A 16,361-nucleotide genomic window follows, 5' to 3' on the forward strand; every position below is an offset into this window, starting at 1 on the left:
TGCTGCAGGTAAACTTGGCTTTGAATGCAGGCTATTTCTGTGCAAGTGCTTGAATTTTTACCTTAAAAAGAAAAGAAAAAGGAGAGAATCAATTGCTTCCCAACCTTTCCACATAAAATATTCAATTGAGATGCCACCAACACCTTACAGTCATGGGAAAAAGAAAGTACACCCTCTTTGAATTCTGTGGTTTTACATATCAGGACATACCGGGTAATAACAATTATCTGTTCCTTAGCAGGTCTTAAAATTAGGCAAATACAACCTCTGATGAACAACACATATTACACTGTGTCATGTATTTACTTATAAGACTATCAAGTATCTTTGGCTTTCTGGGAAAATAGTAAAAGTACTCCTGAAAACTTCAGGCAGAGTACGTACAGTCTACACAAGCCTTCCATTTGGATACAATCAGTGTTAGAAACTGGGATAGAAAAGCTGGGTTGTGGGCACCAAAACAGAATGGTTAAGTGTCATTGGGGGGAGGGCTCAGCAACACTTTTTATTTATTATTTTGATAAGCATGAACTAATATGCAATTCACATAAGAGAAACATGGTTAATATTACATTTTAACAAACTGTTAATACATATTTAATTTGGTGTTTACAGTAAAAATGTTTGTACCATACTTCAGCTCTCAAAACACTCCACACTTTATTGTTAAACTCCTTAACATATTGTCTATCCTTGACATATACTTTGAAGCTTCAAAGCACATACCGTATTTTTCGCCCTATAAGACGCACTTTTCCCCCTCCAAAAATGAAGGGGAAATGTGTGTGCGTCTTATGGGGCGAATGCAGGCTCCTTGGCTTCAGCGATAGCAACGCGAAGCCTCCAAAGCCTGTGCTCTGGAGGCTTTGCGTTGCTTCCGCTGGAGCCAGGAGAGTCTGCTCTTTGAGGCTGGCGGTGGGGGAAAGCAGCGCTTCCCCCATCGTCAGCCCCAGAGGATGGGGGGCAGCGGGAAGGCGCACGATGCCTTCCTGCTACTCCCCGACCCGGCTTTGAGGCTGGCGGTGGGGAAAGCAACGCTTCCCCCATGGCTAGCCCCAGAGGATGGGGGTCAGCGGGAAGGCGCGCGACGCCTTCCCGCTACCCTCCAACCCGGCTTGGAGGCTGGCGGTGGGGAAAGCAACGCTTCCCCCATGGCTAGCCCCAGAGGATGGGGGGCAGCGGGAAGGCGCGCGACGCCTTCCTGCTACCCTCCAACCCGGCTTGGAGGCTGGCGGGGGGGAAAGGAGCGCTTCCTCCATCGTCAGCCCCAGAGGATGGGGGACAGCAGGAAGGCGCGCGACGCCTTCCTGCTACCCTCCAACCCGGCTTTGAGGCTGGCGGGGGGGAAAGGAGCGCTTCCCCCATCGTCAGCCCCAGAGGATGGGGGGCAGCAGGAAGGCGCGTGACGCCTTCCTGCTACCCTCCAACCCGGCTTGGAGGCTGGCGGGGGGGAAAGGAGCGCTTCCCCCATCGTCAGCCCCAGAGGATGGGGGGCAGCAGGAAGGCGCGCGACGCCTTCCCGCTACCCTCCAACCCGGCTTTGAGGCTGGCGGTGGGGAAAGGAGCGCTTCCCCCATCGTCAGCCCCAGAGGATGGGGGGCAGCAGGAAGGCGCGCGACGCCTTCCTGCTACCCTCCAACCCGGCTTGGAGGCTGGCGGGGGGGGAAGGAGCGCTTCCCCCATCGTCAGCCCCAGAGGATGGGGGGCAGCAGGAAGGTGCGTGACGCCTTCCTGCTACCCTCCAACCCGGCTTTGAGGCTGGCGGTGGGGAAAGGAGCGCTTCCCCCATTGTCAGCCCCAGAGGATGGGGGGCAGCAGGAAGGCGCGCGACACCTTCCCGCTACCCTCCAACCCGGCTTTGAGGCTGGCGGTGGGGAAAGGAGCGCTTCCCCCATCGTCAGCCCCAGAGGATGGGGGGCAGCAGGAAGGCGCGCGACGCCTTCCCGCTACCCTCCAACCCGGCTTTGAGGCTGGCGGTGGGGAAAGGAGCGCTTCCCCCATCGTCAGCCCCAGAGGATGGGGGGCAGCAGGAAGGCGAGCGACGCCTTCCCGCTACCCTCCAACCCGGCTTGGAGGCTGGCGGGGGGGAAAGGAGCGCCTCCCCCATCGTCAGCCCCAGAGGATGGGGGACAGCGGGAAGGCGCGCGACGCCTTCCCCCTACTCTCCAACCCTCCTGTGGGCTTTTGCGGGAGATGGGGGAATTCCCCCACCTCCCACAAAAGCAGGCAAAAGCTGCCTGCTCTTTAAAGGGGCTCCGCGGCTTCTGCTGGCTTTTCTAGGAGGTGGGGGAATTCCCCCACTCGCAGAAAAGCCCGCAAGAGCCGCGCACCCTTTGAAGAGCGCGCCCCTCTTGGGGGCTTTTCCCCAAGGAGGGAGAAGGGACTGACTGGAGTCCGTCCCTTCTCCCTCCTGTGGGCTTTTGCGGGAGATTGGGGAATTCCCCCACCTCCCGCAAAAGCAGCAAAAGCCGCGGGCTCTTTAAAGGGGCTCCGCGGCTTCTGCTGGCTTTTCTAGGAGGTGGGGGAATTCCCCCACCTCGTAGAAAAGCCAGCAGGAGCCACGAACCCTTTGAAGAGCGCGCCGCTCTTGGGGGCTTTTCCCGAGGAGGGAGAAGGGACTGACTGGCCATTTCAGTCCCTTTTCCCTCCTGGTCGAAAAGCCCGTAGGAGTCGCGCAGGGCTCCTGTGGGCTTTTGGGGGAGGTGGGGGAATTCCTCCACCTCCCGCAAAAGCAGGGAGAAGGTCTTGGAGTAGCGCACGGGCTGCGTGCAGCCTGTCCGCTGCTCCCAGAGCTGCGGGGGGGGAAATCATATTTTTTTCCTTGATTTCCCCCCCTGAAAACTAGGTGCGTCCTATGGGCCGGTGCGTCCAATAGGGCGAAAAATACGGTATATTTCAGTAATCATCGAGTGTCAGCCAGACGCAAAAAATGGCACCCAGACTTTCTGAGATGCTCCTAAAAGGAGAAACTTTAGGTGCAAAATGCCCCTGGCGCCTTGCTAATTTCGAACCCTGGATACAATGAACCTGTGCTGCCAAATGAATACCAAACTGAGCATGCATGTAGTCAACTGCTCAGGAGTTAGTACTGGAATGATAGTTCAGGCTTTCTGCAAATGGTAGGTTTAGCAGGCAGCCTTTCTAGACCAGAAACAATGCTGGGCACAATCCAACACATTTCATTTGTGTTAGCCAAGAAGAATGAATTAAGGACTGCATGCAGAGCAGTAATGCTTGGTGAACTGAGTACTTATATCGTCACAGTAATGAAAGCAAACACAAGGCACTAATGTCAAGTTACCATAGTCCAATTTCTGTCTCTCAATAAAACCTGTAGACGTTTAAAAATTTATCTTGAACCAGCAAAAGTTCTGGCTTTAAAAATGAGCAATCACTGGATGCTAATAGTAGCAATTTGTCTAAGCATTCTGTGGGCCTTCAGAATTGATGTCATGAATAGGCTTCCAAATTTAGAAAGGATGAGTCAAAGACAAAAGTGATCTGCAAACTGCCTCTTAAGGATTTTAGGAAAGATGTGTACTTCTGAAAAGGCAGACAAGGGTTTATGGGCCAGCGGAAGCAAACTAATTTTCAGCACAACGTGTTGGCATCTAAGAGATGAAATGCACAATCCAAAGTCTCACTTGATGAACCTGATACTGGACTGCAGAAAGGAAACTGAACGCTCTCCAGCGTGCAAACATTTTCTAATACCTGCACATACAAAATAGCAGGTTGGGCTCAACATGCTAGCCTGAGATGTGCAGAAAGTACTCACGTGAAGCACCACAGTCCAAAGTCTTCTAATATTCTGACAAGTTCACAAATTTAATTGCCAAAGAAACCAATACTATGCTTGTAAATTAAGTTATCAAAAGCATGCTGCTAGGTGTTTTTTTATCCAGAGAGAAAAATGGTTTACAGCTTTGTTTTACTAAGTTTATGCTTAACATGGCACTCACTATTTTAAGGATTTTATTGATTTCCAACTCAGCATTAATGCTTCCTGTAAATTACAATAGCTTGGCTTAGCTTCAAAAGGAACAGCTCCCAAAACAGACATTTTTAAAGCTATGAATGACCATCAGACACAGGGTTGGGCATGCTTAAGGAAAGGGGCCATAGCTCACTAGTAGCCAGGAGTTTACAGCCCAGCAGCAGCTGGGCCATGTTGTACCTCACACTACCCTTAATGCACTAAGTGCTCAGTGGTATAGCATAGGATTTGCATGCAGAAAGTCCCAGGCTCAATCCCTGGCATCTCCAGCTAAAAAGTTCAGGTAGCAAATGAAGGGACATCTCTTACAGAGACAGGAAGAAGCCCTGCCAGTTCAAAAAGGGCCAAACTAGCAGAATCATCAGCTCTACAAATTGCAGGTACAGGAGCCTGATTCAAACCTGGAAAAGGGGCTTAGGCCTTTTGCCCTATGCTGTGGGTCCCAATATGGATTAGGCCCCGCTATTTGCATTGGAGGAAAGCTTCCACCCCCAGCTATGAATATAATAGACTTCTACCCCCAACTCTGTGCTGACACTTATTGGGACAGCAGCAGGGAACAAAGGGTCAAAGCCACCGGCCTTCAACTTCAGGGTCTGAATCAGACCTTGCACCTGAAACTTCCTTTTAAAAAGCCATCTGCATAACTGGTAACTGTGTGAATGATGTGGTGCCTAGTTTTGCTTATGGCCTGACCTGGTATGTGCCTACATTTCCAAGAAAGGGACCCAAGAGGCTACACGTTTCACTCATGTACAAAGAGCACACACACACACCAGCCAGGCCTTTGGCCAAGGAGTAGTGAGCATTTGGGGTGTGTGTGTTGTTTTGCTCTTGCCTAAAGTTCTCTCCATATTTGGTTCAATAATAAAAATTTCAAGTTGCCATTTTAAGACAGAGCATGTTCATAAACGTGTAGCAAGGACATCTTGCATTACAGATTAAAAAGCTGAAGGCAGGCACATGTGTCTCTGAGTAAACCTGTTTTTCCTAAACCAACTGCGCTAGCTGAACTGCTTAGTTGAAGGCCTTTTCTATAAAATGGCCGAGCGTGCACATACCACTCTTACAGATTGCCCCTCCAGAAAACCTTGGACACATCCCATTATCTTGACATGCAATTGAGGCCTGCCCTCTAGATATCTGTTTAGAATGACTCACCACTACATTAAGAGCACTGAGTCACCTGGATATACACAAAAGACAAAAACTGGCTCTCTGCTGAATGCAGGCATCAGCTTTAACATGCACAGCCCCCTAACAAGCTGTTGAGAGCAACACACCTAGAGCATATACTCTTGAAAACACATGCCCCCATTTGCAGGAATACTGCCTCACTATTTGGACTGTTTCAATGAAGGAATAAAACATTAACAAAGATATGATTACAGATTTCAGTAGTCTGAATAAAATTTAAAATTCTCCTGCTTGTAAATATTATTCTTTTGCTTTATACCACAATCAAGTATCAGAAATGTGCTGCAGAATGCAGTTAATACTCCAGAGAAATGAACAGGCCTGTGTATATTCTAAACCACCCTTCACAAGCAATCCCCAGTATCTAGGGAAGACTAGTCCATGCCCTGGATGTTTCCTTTCAGGTTTAAAGTGTGTCACCCTTATATATGGCATATTGTTGAAGCAAGAGATTTAAAGATGCTGTTGATGGTAATGGAACAGGGAGAGAAGACACAGGTGTCGGGGGAAGCAGTAGCCAGGATATGGGAAAACTGAGCAGCAGTGTCTCTAACCACCCACAGCAGTTTTTTTTTGAGGGTGCAGGAGGGTGCTGCAGTAGGGAGAAGTGCATATGTCTGCTCAGCTCAAGTACTGATGGCTTTGGATACAACCGACATTAAAGCAGCATCTTAAGATAGGAAACTGCAACAGAACTCCCATATACTTATGTCCACCCCAAAATATCAGCCAGTGATAAAGAGCTGCTGGACTTTCAGAATACCCAACTTCCTGTACCTTTAAGTGATCCAGGGACAGTGTAGCTTTAGCTTTAGTTCCAAGGGGATTTATATGTTGGAGATTGCCTATAAACAAAAGAAAAAGGGGAGGAAGTTAGAAAGATGCTTTTGAGTAGTACAGTATTATACTATTCCACAATGAACTATTTCACATCAACATTACCAGGAGCAACATTTGGAGAAAAATTCTCATTAGATAAAATTTTTCAGCATATATGCTTTGAAAGGTTTAGAAATGTTTACTTTTTCAGAAGTGTTAGCTATGAAGTCATTTCAGAGAAGGTCTTCAAGAGACAGCACCCATTACAGTTAAAAATTAGCCAGTAATTATTTGACACTCTCAAAAGGGAGGCACGCCTGGCACCAACTCTGTCATCATTTTGGCCTCAGGCAAAGGTGTTTTTGTCTTCCTGGGCATCATCAATTGGATGTTTTTATTCTGAATGTTTATATTTGTGCATTTTAAATATTGTATTACCTTCTTGCTGCAAATCGCTTCAGGGCTTTTTGTTGTTGGAAGCGATTCATAAATTGAATAAACCTAAATCTAAACAAAGCCAGTTCACTCCCCAAAAGGCTGATTTGAAGCATTTCACTATTCCAAACATTTTTTGAGGTGGTTAAATGACAATATTTGATGCCTCCTCTTTAGAGCCAGCAAGTTGTTGATCCTGAAGAAAGAGAACAGAGAGTCTTGTTTCCATTTTGCCAAAACAAGCCCTGTAAGTATGCTTGAACTGTGTTTAATTTTGGCAACCGTGCCTTCTTAACTGTCTCTTGGTTCTACCTATTAACAGCCTCTTCTCAGCCCTGCACAAATCAGAATTATACACACACATAAGCACACACATATAAAGCTCACACTGATAATACATGTCATTCTGCTTTGGCAACAGAAAGGCAGTCTGCTCTGAGATTTCATAGCTTGCTGTCCCCTCCTGTTAAGATTAAGTGGAACCAATAAATAATACTTCATTGTTTATAGATTCCATTAAAATATGATGCCAGGAATGTGCAAGAAACCTACCTGTGCAGGTTTATAAGCAGTTAGTGTAGCAATGACCCCCTGATTTAAGTCTTCAACCACACCAACACACTTGGGCTGTGAATTCCAGGTGTGTCAACTCTCTACATTTTATAGGGAATGAAACCCAATTGAAGTGTGATGACAGCCATGCCCAATCATGCATAGTTAAGTGAAACCAGCTGTGCGAACTTAAATCAGGCCTGAGTGCATTTCAAAAAGTAGCTTCTGCAGATACTTTGATCAGTGCTGCACTTTTTAAAAAAGTTACAGAACATTCATGAACATTCCTATTTAAATAGTAATTTCTTCATGGCAAATGCCTTAGATTAATCCAAGTTAGTTACTGCAACACATCCTCATGTTAAACAACTGCCCTGTGTCCCAACATAATTGTGACATGCTTACTGTTTTGTACAAAGGAAGTGGGGGACTGCAGAAATCTGATGACCATGAAGAATAAAGTTAGAGTGGCTAGCGAAATGGAATGCATTTTGGTTAGAATGTCACCCTATCAGATCTCCCTTTTCCTCACTCCTAGTCAATGATGTTGTGAGCATAAAAGATGGCTACACCACTCCTGATATGTAACAGTGAAGATGTTAGACAAAATAGGCATACAGCTTCCTCCTCTGCAAGACAAACGGATCAAATGATGCAATATGTGGAGATATGTAGCTAGCTAGGAGTTTTATGGAGCATCAGCAACAAGGCCAAGTTGTACCACAAACTAGAGCAAACTGACCTGACAAAGACATCGTTGACAATGCTTTAAAAGACAACACATTTGTCACTGGAGATTAGGGATGCTAGTGACTACAATAAAGCTCAACATAAAAAGATTCTAGAGACTCTTCCTGATCTACATCCAGCTTGTTACACACACATCCTGCTGGGAAAGATTTGCTGCCCTATACATATGATTCATTATTCTTGTGTGTTATAGACGATGCCACACATAGACTACTTTTGTGGGACTCCAGATGCTGGCATTGCTTGCTAGGGCTGATGGGAGTTGTAGCTCAGCAACATCTGGAGGGCCAAAGGCTCCTAATCTACAGCTTTGACATACGCTTGTACCATGGGATCATTATTACCAAAAAGTTACAATCAAAGTCTCTTAAAAACCAAGGTAAGCAAGGCAAAATGTCAAGACTTCAATAGGTATGAACATGATCTATCAAGTTAGCATAACAGCCTGTAAAGAGCTCACATACAGGAGGTTATACAATAGCGTGCTCATGGTACACATGTCCAAATAGGTTGCAGCCTCTGAATATTGGGGTCTATTATAGTTATTAAGGCTGATTGCCAAAAAATTGATGCTTTTGAATTATGGTGCTGGAGGAGACTCTTGAGAGTCCCATGGACTGCAAGAAGATCAAACGTCGTATCCATTCTTAAGGAAATCAGCTCTGAGTGCTCACTGGAAGGACAGATCGTGAAGCTGAGGCTCCAATACTCTGGCCACCTCATGAGAAGAGAAGACTCCCTGGAAAAGACCCTGATGTTGGGAAAGATGGAGGGCACAAGGAGAAGGGGACGACAGAGGACGAGATGGTTGGATAGTGTTTTCGAAGCTACAAACATGAGTCTGACCAAACTGCGGGAGGCAGTGGAAGACAGAAGTGCCTGGCGTGCTCTGGTCCATGGGGTCACGAAGAGTCGGACACGACTAAACGACTAAACATAGTTATTAAAACCCCATGCTGGGGTGTAACACTTGCCAACCACCAACTGATTTCTCTACATTTCTTTCAAAGTTCTAAGAATAATTGGTGGGAATTTAAGTACCGGTACTTGTTTCCCGACTGCCTGAACATTTAACCTTTATGTTCCTAGGGACAGAGGTGTCTTATGTCTGCCATTTACACAAGTCACATGCAATAACAGGTAGCAAATAACTTTGAAATGGAAATAGCAACAGCAGCTTTACATGTTAGATAATCTACTACAGAAGTTCTGTAACTTCACTGCAAGCCAAAAAAAAGTTTGCAATCTGCCCAACTATTCACCAATTGCTTACAGATCGAGTTCTCTCTTGCTCCAGGCAAAACTGGCCAGACCTCTTCCGTAAAACATGGACATGCTTTGATGTTCCTAACAGTGCAGATTCTCAGTGTTACATATGACTACAAGACAGAGGAAGAACCCACCTCTCCCCTCATGTTTTGCTAGTTTGCTTACAAGAGCCATCTTAATGGCACTATAAGATTACATTACTACCACTATGATTTGTGCTACGCTCAGTAATATATTTGTGGTATGTGCTATATGTTTGCCCATGCACTCTGTGTGTGTGTGTGTGTGTGTGTGTGTGAAGAGAGAGAGAATACATTTGGATTCAAGCATACAGTGGTACCTCGGATTAAGTACTTAATTCATTCCGGAGGTCCATTCTTAACCTGAAACTGTTCTTAACCTGAAGCACCACTTTAGCTAATGGGGCCTCCCGCTGCTGCAACGCCGCCAGAGCACAATTTCTGTTCTCATCCTGAAGCAAAGTTCTTAACCCAAGGTACTATTTCTGGGTTAGCGGAGTCTGTAACCTGAAGCATATGTAACCTGAAGCGTGTGTAACCCGAGGTACCACTGTACTCCCCAAGATTGGATTTTCAGGCCTTAACATGTACATTATGGGGTCCTGAATGTTTTTATCATCAACATTTTCAGGGGTTCACTTATTACCAACACAGATAACCTAGAGTTCAATCTTCTTGTGGTTCTAAAGAACACTGTTCCTCAAAACCCCAGGAACTTCAGATATACCAACTATATTTTCATTGTGCTGGACAGTACATGACTAGGGACTCATACTGCGACATGCGACATGACTAGGGACTCATACTGCAACATGCGACATGCTAAAAGGGATAGAACAAGGAAGCATTGGGTACTCCATCCAGATGGAGGATTGGGAAAGATTGTGGCAAAAGGATTTAAAATTTACAGCCTGCTACACAATAAAAGAAAACATCATGAAAATGCTATAACAGGTGGTACATAACCCCCAGAAAACTGGCCAAAATATATAAATCAAAGTCAAGTGTATGCTGGAGGTGTAATCAAGGGGAAGGAATGATGGTACACATGTGGTGGGGTTGTGACAAAATTAATTTTGGGGGGAATTTTGTCTATGACCAATTTTTTTAAAATGTTCAAAAAAACATTTGAGAAGAAACCTGAAGCCTGGGCATTATGACAATTGATATTTCAAACGATTAAAAGGGTGTTCCTATATGCTACAACAGCAGCAAGAATGTTAATTGCTAGAATTTGGAAGGGTGATAGGACACCAACAAAAGAAGAAAGGCAAATCAAATTGTGTTAGTATTTGGAATTAGCAAAAATGACAGAGGCAATTAGGAACTAATCAAACAAAAAATTTAAAAAGGAGTGGGAAATAATAATAATAATAATAATAATAATAATAATTTATTTATACTCTGCCCATCTAGCTGGGTTTCCCCAGCCACTCTGGGTGGCTCCCAACCAAATGTTAAAAACACAATACAGCATTAAACATCAAAAACTTCCCTAAACTGAGCTGCCTTCAGATGTAAAAGATTATATGGAAAACACTGTTCTCAGATAAAATCCTTGATACGTTTCGACTAAATTTTGCAAAGTAAAGAACAGATAAGAAATACTGTGTAAGAGAAGGGTAATAAGGAAAAACAACACAGTTGAAAAGAGAAGGAAGAAACAAGAAGCCGCACTGAAGTGGTGGGAAGTCACTTGCAAAGAAATATTGTTATTGTTTGGTTGATATATGTGCACAATATATGTTATGGAATATGTATATGAATAATAATTTTAAAACTCAATAAAAAGCAATTAAAGAAGAAAAATATCAGGGAAGAATTACCAGTAACTTGGTAAGAACTGCCTTATAGTTCAGTCTAAAGTCTGAAGTAAGACAGGCTGAGACGTTGTATACTATTGAGACTATTAAGACAGGCTGAGACGTTGGATGCTATTTTTTATAGGTTTCCCCAGAAAGACAGGCAAAATCTAGATATGTGAAAGGCATACTGGTGGTGGGGGACCAGATCAGAAAAACTGGGAGGGGGGAACCTAGTTTTTTTCTGGAGTTTTTTGTCTCAAGCTATTTGTTGTACCTTTATTGTCCATCAATGTGGTATTTTAAAATATTAAGTGGTTTAGAAACATCCCAATAAAAAATATGGGGGAAGCAGGTAATTGTTTACAGCAAAAGCCACTGGATGCATCAATAAAAGCTTATGCCATAATAAATCTGCCCAATGTTAAGCCTCTACAAGACTCTGGTTTTGTTGCAACTGACTTATATAGGAAGTGAAATGAAGGGTATGCATCAGTGCTTTGGCTCAATTACCATTCATTCGAGCAAGATTTGTACCTATGAGTTCCCTGATGGAATGCATTCTGTAGTTGTGAAAAGTGAAAAACAACAAAATATACACACATTATTTCCTGGTCCCTTTAGCCTGTATGTTCCATGTCAAAAGGTACCCAAAGACTTTGAAATGGAAAGAATTCAGTCGGCCAAACACAAAGATAGCAGGGTAAGCATATTTTAAGAAAGACTGCCAATTCCAAAATTGATGGCTAATACCGATGGTACCTGCAGCAATCCTTTCGTTGTAGCTGCACAAATGGAAACACCTCCTGCCTCTTTGAGACTTTCAACAGCACACCATGCTATAAAAGCAAAAAGAATTAATGCTTCTGAAACTGGTGAAATTGCCACCCTAACTCAATTCAGGCTGTTTGCAATAGCACAATAAGTAAGGTCATGTATGGCAGATGCACAACAACTGGCAGGTTGCAACACTCTCTGGTGGGTCACACTAGCAGCACTATCAACTTTTAAGGTAATAAAATGGAGAAAAAGGAAAGGCAAACAGAAATATTTAGTAAAACAAACAAACAAACAAACAGAATGAGGCATCATGTTGTAGGCTAAACTTCAGTTAAATTCTAGGACTCAGGGGGAGGAAGCAGCAGAAGGAGCAGTGGTGGGTGAGCAAGCTTGGTCTACAGAAAGTCTCCAGCTCTGCTCTCAATTCCATTTCAGCCCCTCTCTCTTTCCTCTCATCCAACAGGTCTGCACAAGGGGCAGTATTCATACACTAGACTACTGTTTAACCTTTGGGCCCCAGGTATTGTTCGCATATATTGTTCAACTACAATACCCATCATCCCCAGCAAACATGGTCAAAAGTCAGGGATGACAGGAGCTGTAGTCCAACAGCATCTAGGGATCCAAGATCAAAGAACACTGCATGAGGCCATACCTCCACCATCATAATTTTGATGTTATGGATCATCCCATGGTATACTACTCAAGGAAGTGTCGAAGGAATATCCTCTATGGCCCCACTTCAGTTTGTTCCTGCAATCACTTTCAGTTTACTTAAGAGTTTTGCTAAGCAGCGGAGCAACTGGTAGGGACAAATTCTTCAACACTGCACTTCAGACACTTTTGCATATGCCTAAAGCCAATGTTAGCCTAGGTTTTACAAACAAGTTCACACATTTGCATTTATTACTTGTTGACTGCAGCTTCACACAACATGTATAAATAAGCCACCACAGATAGATCTGTATTTACTCCTAAACAATGTTTTTCAACAGATTCAGTTCACACCCTTAGCAGTTGTTTGTCAGATGTTGTGTAATCAAGGGATATACAGGCCATGCATTAATCATCCCCCAGTAAGTCTTTGGAACATGACTTTACTAGTGTCACAAAAGCGTAAATTCACTTAGAGATCACTTCCTTCTCCTTTCACAGTCCTATCATGCATTAAGTATCACTAAGTTCTATACGACATTTCCTAGTAAGAGTTATTAAGATTGAAGCTTTAATCTGAGAGAGCATCTTACTAGTCAGGTATGAATGTCTGATAATATATAGCACAGAATACAGTCTAGCAAAGCTGAATTTAATAAAAAATGTTAAACATTCTGGTGCAGTGTTGAATATCTATTTGATCATGTGTTTGGTTTGTAGAGTCACCATACAGCGCTATTTAGAACATGACTTAAAACAACCAGACTGATAGTTTAAATATATCAAAAATCGCATTGGTCTCTTGACTACCAGTTAACTTCTACAGGATTTAGCTTTAAGATTCCATGAAACCCACAGTATTAAAATATTTTCAAGTTCTCAAGCAGATAGTAAAGTGTGACAATGTGGCTGTGACAAAGTACTGTTCGCTATAATTCCTACTCACCAGGACTGATTCAGAGAACTGGATTGGGAGATTATGCGTCTGCTCCCTGTTTAGTATTATTAATATTTTTTTATTATGCACCCTTCACCCTAAGGTTCCAGGGCAAGTTAGAACATTAAAGCACAATATTAAAAACAGTTTAAAGTTGCAATAATATAAAATAAGGTGGGTCCTAAAGATCCACACCTCCATTATACAGCATTTTGGAAGGTGCATAATGGAGGTGCCAGACATAACTCTGTGGGGAGGGAATTCCAGGGTTTAGAGGCCACCACAGGGAATGCCCTCTCCTGGCTGTCACCTGCAGGAACTTCCAAGAGTGCCCCTTCTGCTGGTCTCAGCATGCAAGAGGGTCTGTAGGGAAGGAGGTGGTCTTTCAGATATTTGGAGCCCAAATAAAGTTGAATAGGGCTTTAAACACTAATGAGAGAACTTTGAATTGTGCTGGGAAATGAACTAGTAACCAGTGCAGCTGTTTTAAAAGAGGGGTTATAGGAGATCTAAATGGAACCTCCAACTGCTGCACTTTGGACCAACTGGAGTTTCCAAGTTGTCTTCAAAGGAAGCCCCATGTAAAGCATGTTGAAATAATCCATTCTGGAAGTTATCAGAGCATGGAATACTGTGCTCAAATCTTCTCTGTCCTAAACTGAATCTGCCAGAGCTGAGAAAAGGCAAAACCAGCTACTGAGGCCTCCTGAGCCTCCAGTGACAGTACTGAATCCAGGAACAGCCCCCAAATGATGAACCTGCTCCTTTCATGGGAGTACAGATGGAACTATATGAAACCACTAGAAGCACTCATCAAATTGGGGCACAGTGTTAGCCTGATATGCCAACTACGCTCTTTCCTGGACAGGGTTAGCTACTGTGATTCACATGGCTATTGTAATGTGCTCTATGTGGGGCTCCCCTTGGGACTGGTACAAAACCTGCAGCTGGTGTAGAATGTTGTGGCTAGGCTGCTGAATGGAGCACCAAGATGTGCACATATTGCACCTGAACTGAATGAACTGCACCGGTTGCCAATCAGTACCAGAGCATGTTCAAGATCCTGTTGATATATAAAACCCTGAAAGACTACCTGCCCCTGTTTTTAGATCATCTCAGGAAATTCAACTTGTGCATCCTACAGAATATCATATGGTGGTGACGCAAAAATGGGCATCCCTTCCTTCTGCTGTATGTGAAGCAGCAACCATCAGTTCCTGCAGAAGTCTTGTGAAGATGTATCTTTTCACCCTGGCTTCCCCTGACTTTGCTTCACATATTTGAATCTTCTGAATTTGCTTTATTTGCTTTTATGCATTTTTATAATGCTGTTTTACTGGTTTCAGGTTCATTTTTTGTTTTAATGTATTAAAGATATATTTTGTTTTTTTTAGACTGCACACTGCTGCACACTGAAGTAGTAAGTGGTATATAAATGCTTTGAAATAAAATGAAAAATTCGTATCACCAAAGATGAAGCAACATATGCAAATACAAAACTATTTAAGTTTCAGAAGTGGTTCTGGTTCCAGGTTGAAGTGGAAAAGAGTACACATCAAAAGCTTGCTCATATTGCTAAAGTTAAACGACAGGAGACCAATTAAGTTTGCGGGCATATATAGTGGAAAAAGATTAAACCATTAGAGCCATTAAGCCATTCATTACTTCCATTAGGAGATGAAAGCATTATGTTTGTAAGCAAGAACACAAAAGACTTTCCCCCCAATTAAACTGAAACTTGACAGCGATATTCCAAGGCTGTCTTGGAGAAAGCAAGTCTTGGGAGAAGCCTGAAGCAACTAAAGTGTGATCCAGTAAACACTACAGGATTTAAATTACAGGCTCTACACTCCAGCATTATTTTATTGACCAGGGAAATGAGAAAGAACATGCCCTGCAACTGACACAACTCAGGATGGAGAAGCGTTACCACCTGCCTCGCACAGGTACAAGACGACAACATCAGGGAACTTGGCAAGGCATGTACATATTAAGAACACAATGCACATGACTATCAAGAAACGTTGAGCAGGCTGCACAATCTCACGCGATCAAGAAAGGCAGGATGAAGAGCTGGGTTAGAGACATGTACTATTGCAGCCCACTGTGCAGAGATTTATCACCAATTACCCCGTTCCCCCCTTTTTTTGCACAGGTAATTCGGGACAGCCAGAACGCAACCTTCCCTTCCTACGCTCTCCCTGCCCGCCACGAACTTTGCTATGCGCGCGGTGAAGATCCCTGTTAACAGGAGGAAAACGTAAGGCGACCCTTGCAGGATCAGGCCACGGGGTGGGGTGGGGAGGCCTCCCAAGTCCGGCCTCCTGCTCTCTCACAGGTGCCTCTGGGAAGCCCACGAGCAGGACACGAGGAGAGCAAGGAGCAGAGCGAGCCGGCGGCGGGAAGAGCCCGGGACGGACAGGAGGGAAGGCGGGTCGGAGTCGAAAGAAGGGGGGAGTGGTGGGTCTTCAAGCCAGCTCCCCACTGACCCCCTAAATAACAGGAGGCAGAGCCTGGCAGCCTCCAGCCCCCCACCTGCCAGCAGCCCACCCGCGCCCCCCACCCCGGCCGCCGCCTGAGGGGCCTGAGCCTCGTCTCCCGCGCCCCGTCCGCAGGCCCAACCCCAAGCGCAGGCCCGGCCGAGGCCTCTCCCCTCCCACATATCCCAGCGCCGCGGTAGGAGTGGCGGGCGGGGGGCGGCTGGGAGGGACGCCCGCCTTGCCTGCCTGCCCGCCCGGCTGCCCACCCGCCCGCTGCTTCTCCGCCCCTCACCTGGCGGTTGTTTTGGGCTGCGGCTCCCGGGCCGGCTCGTCTTGGCGGGCGGGCCGTGGGGCGGCTCAGTCCATGGGCAGCTGGCAGGCCGAAGAGGGGGGGATCCGGGGAAAGGGGGGGGAAGGCGAGCGAGTCGCGGCGGCGGCAGACACAGGGCAAACACTAAAGAGAATGAGCGGGGCCAGCTCCGGCCGGGAAGGAAGTGACGGCACCACGCGACGGCGTGGGGGGGTGGGAGGAGGAGGAGCCAACCAGGCCTCTCGTAGCTATTTATAGCACCGCCCAGCGCGGAGCGCGCCGCCAATCCGGGCACGGGCCGGCTTCTAAGGCTTCTCAGGCCGGCGAGACTACTCCTCCCGGCATGCCCCGCGGCTGTC

General features: G+C 45.3%; 1 protein-coding gene across 8 annotated transcripts in view; it reads right to left on the minus strand.

Moving 5' to 3' along the window:
• The window catches only part of STAU1 (staufen double-stranded RNA binding protein 1), a 42,544-nt gene extending 26,183 nt beyond the window's left edge, over positions 1 to 16,361 (minus strand). The window contains exons 1-5 of one of the 8 annotated variants that reach the window (XM_083446881.1): positions 15,985 to 16,204; positions 11,604 to 11,680; positions 6,452 to 6,644; positions 5,972 to 6,039; positions 1 to 61 (exon numbers count right to left, since the gene is read on the minus strand). The exon at positions 1 to 61 is cut by the window's left edge and continues 216 nt beyond it. The gene's annotated coding sequence lies outside the window, so the exon portion shown is untranslated. Of the gene's footprint in view, positions 62 to 5,971; positions 6,040 to 6,451; positions 6,645 to 11,603; positions 11,681 to 15,984 lie in introns of all 8 variants that reach the window. The other 7 variants (XM_083446876.1, XM_083446877.1, XM_083446878.1 and 4 more) reach the window with 7 other exon arrangements.

Source organism: Podarcis tiliguerta (genome assembly GCF_965153285.1).
Source record: "Podarcis tiliguerta genome assembly, chromosome: 6".
NCBI classification, from domain to species: Eukaryota; Metazoa; Chordata; class Lepidosauria; order Squamata; family Lacertidae; genus Podarcis; species Podarcis tiliguerta.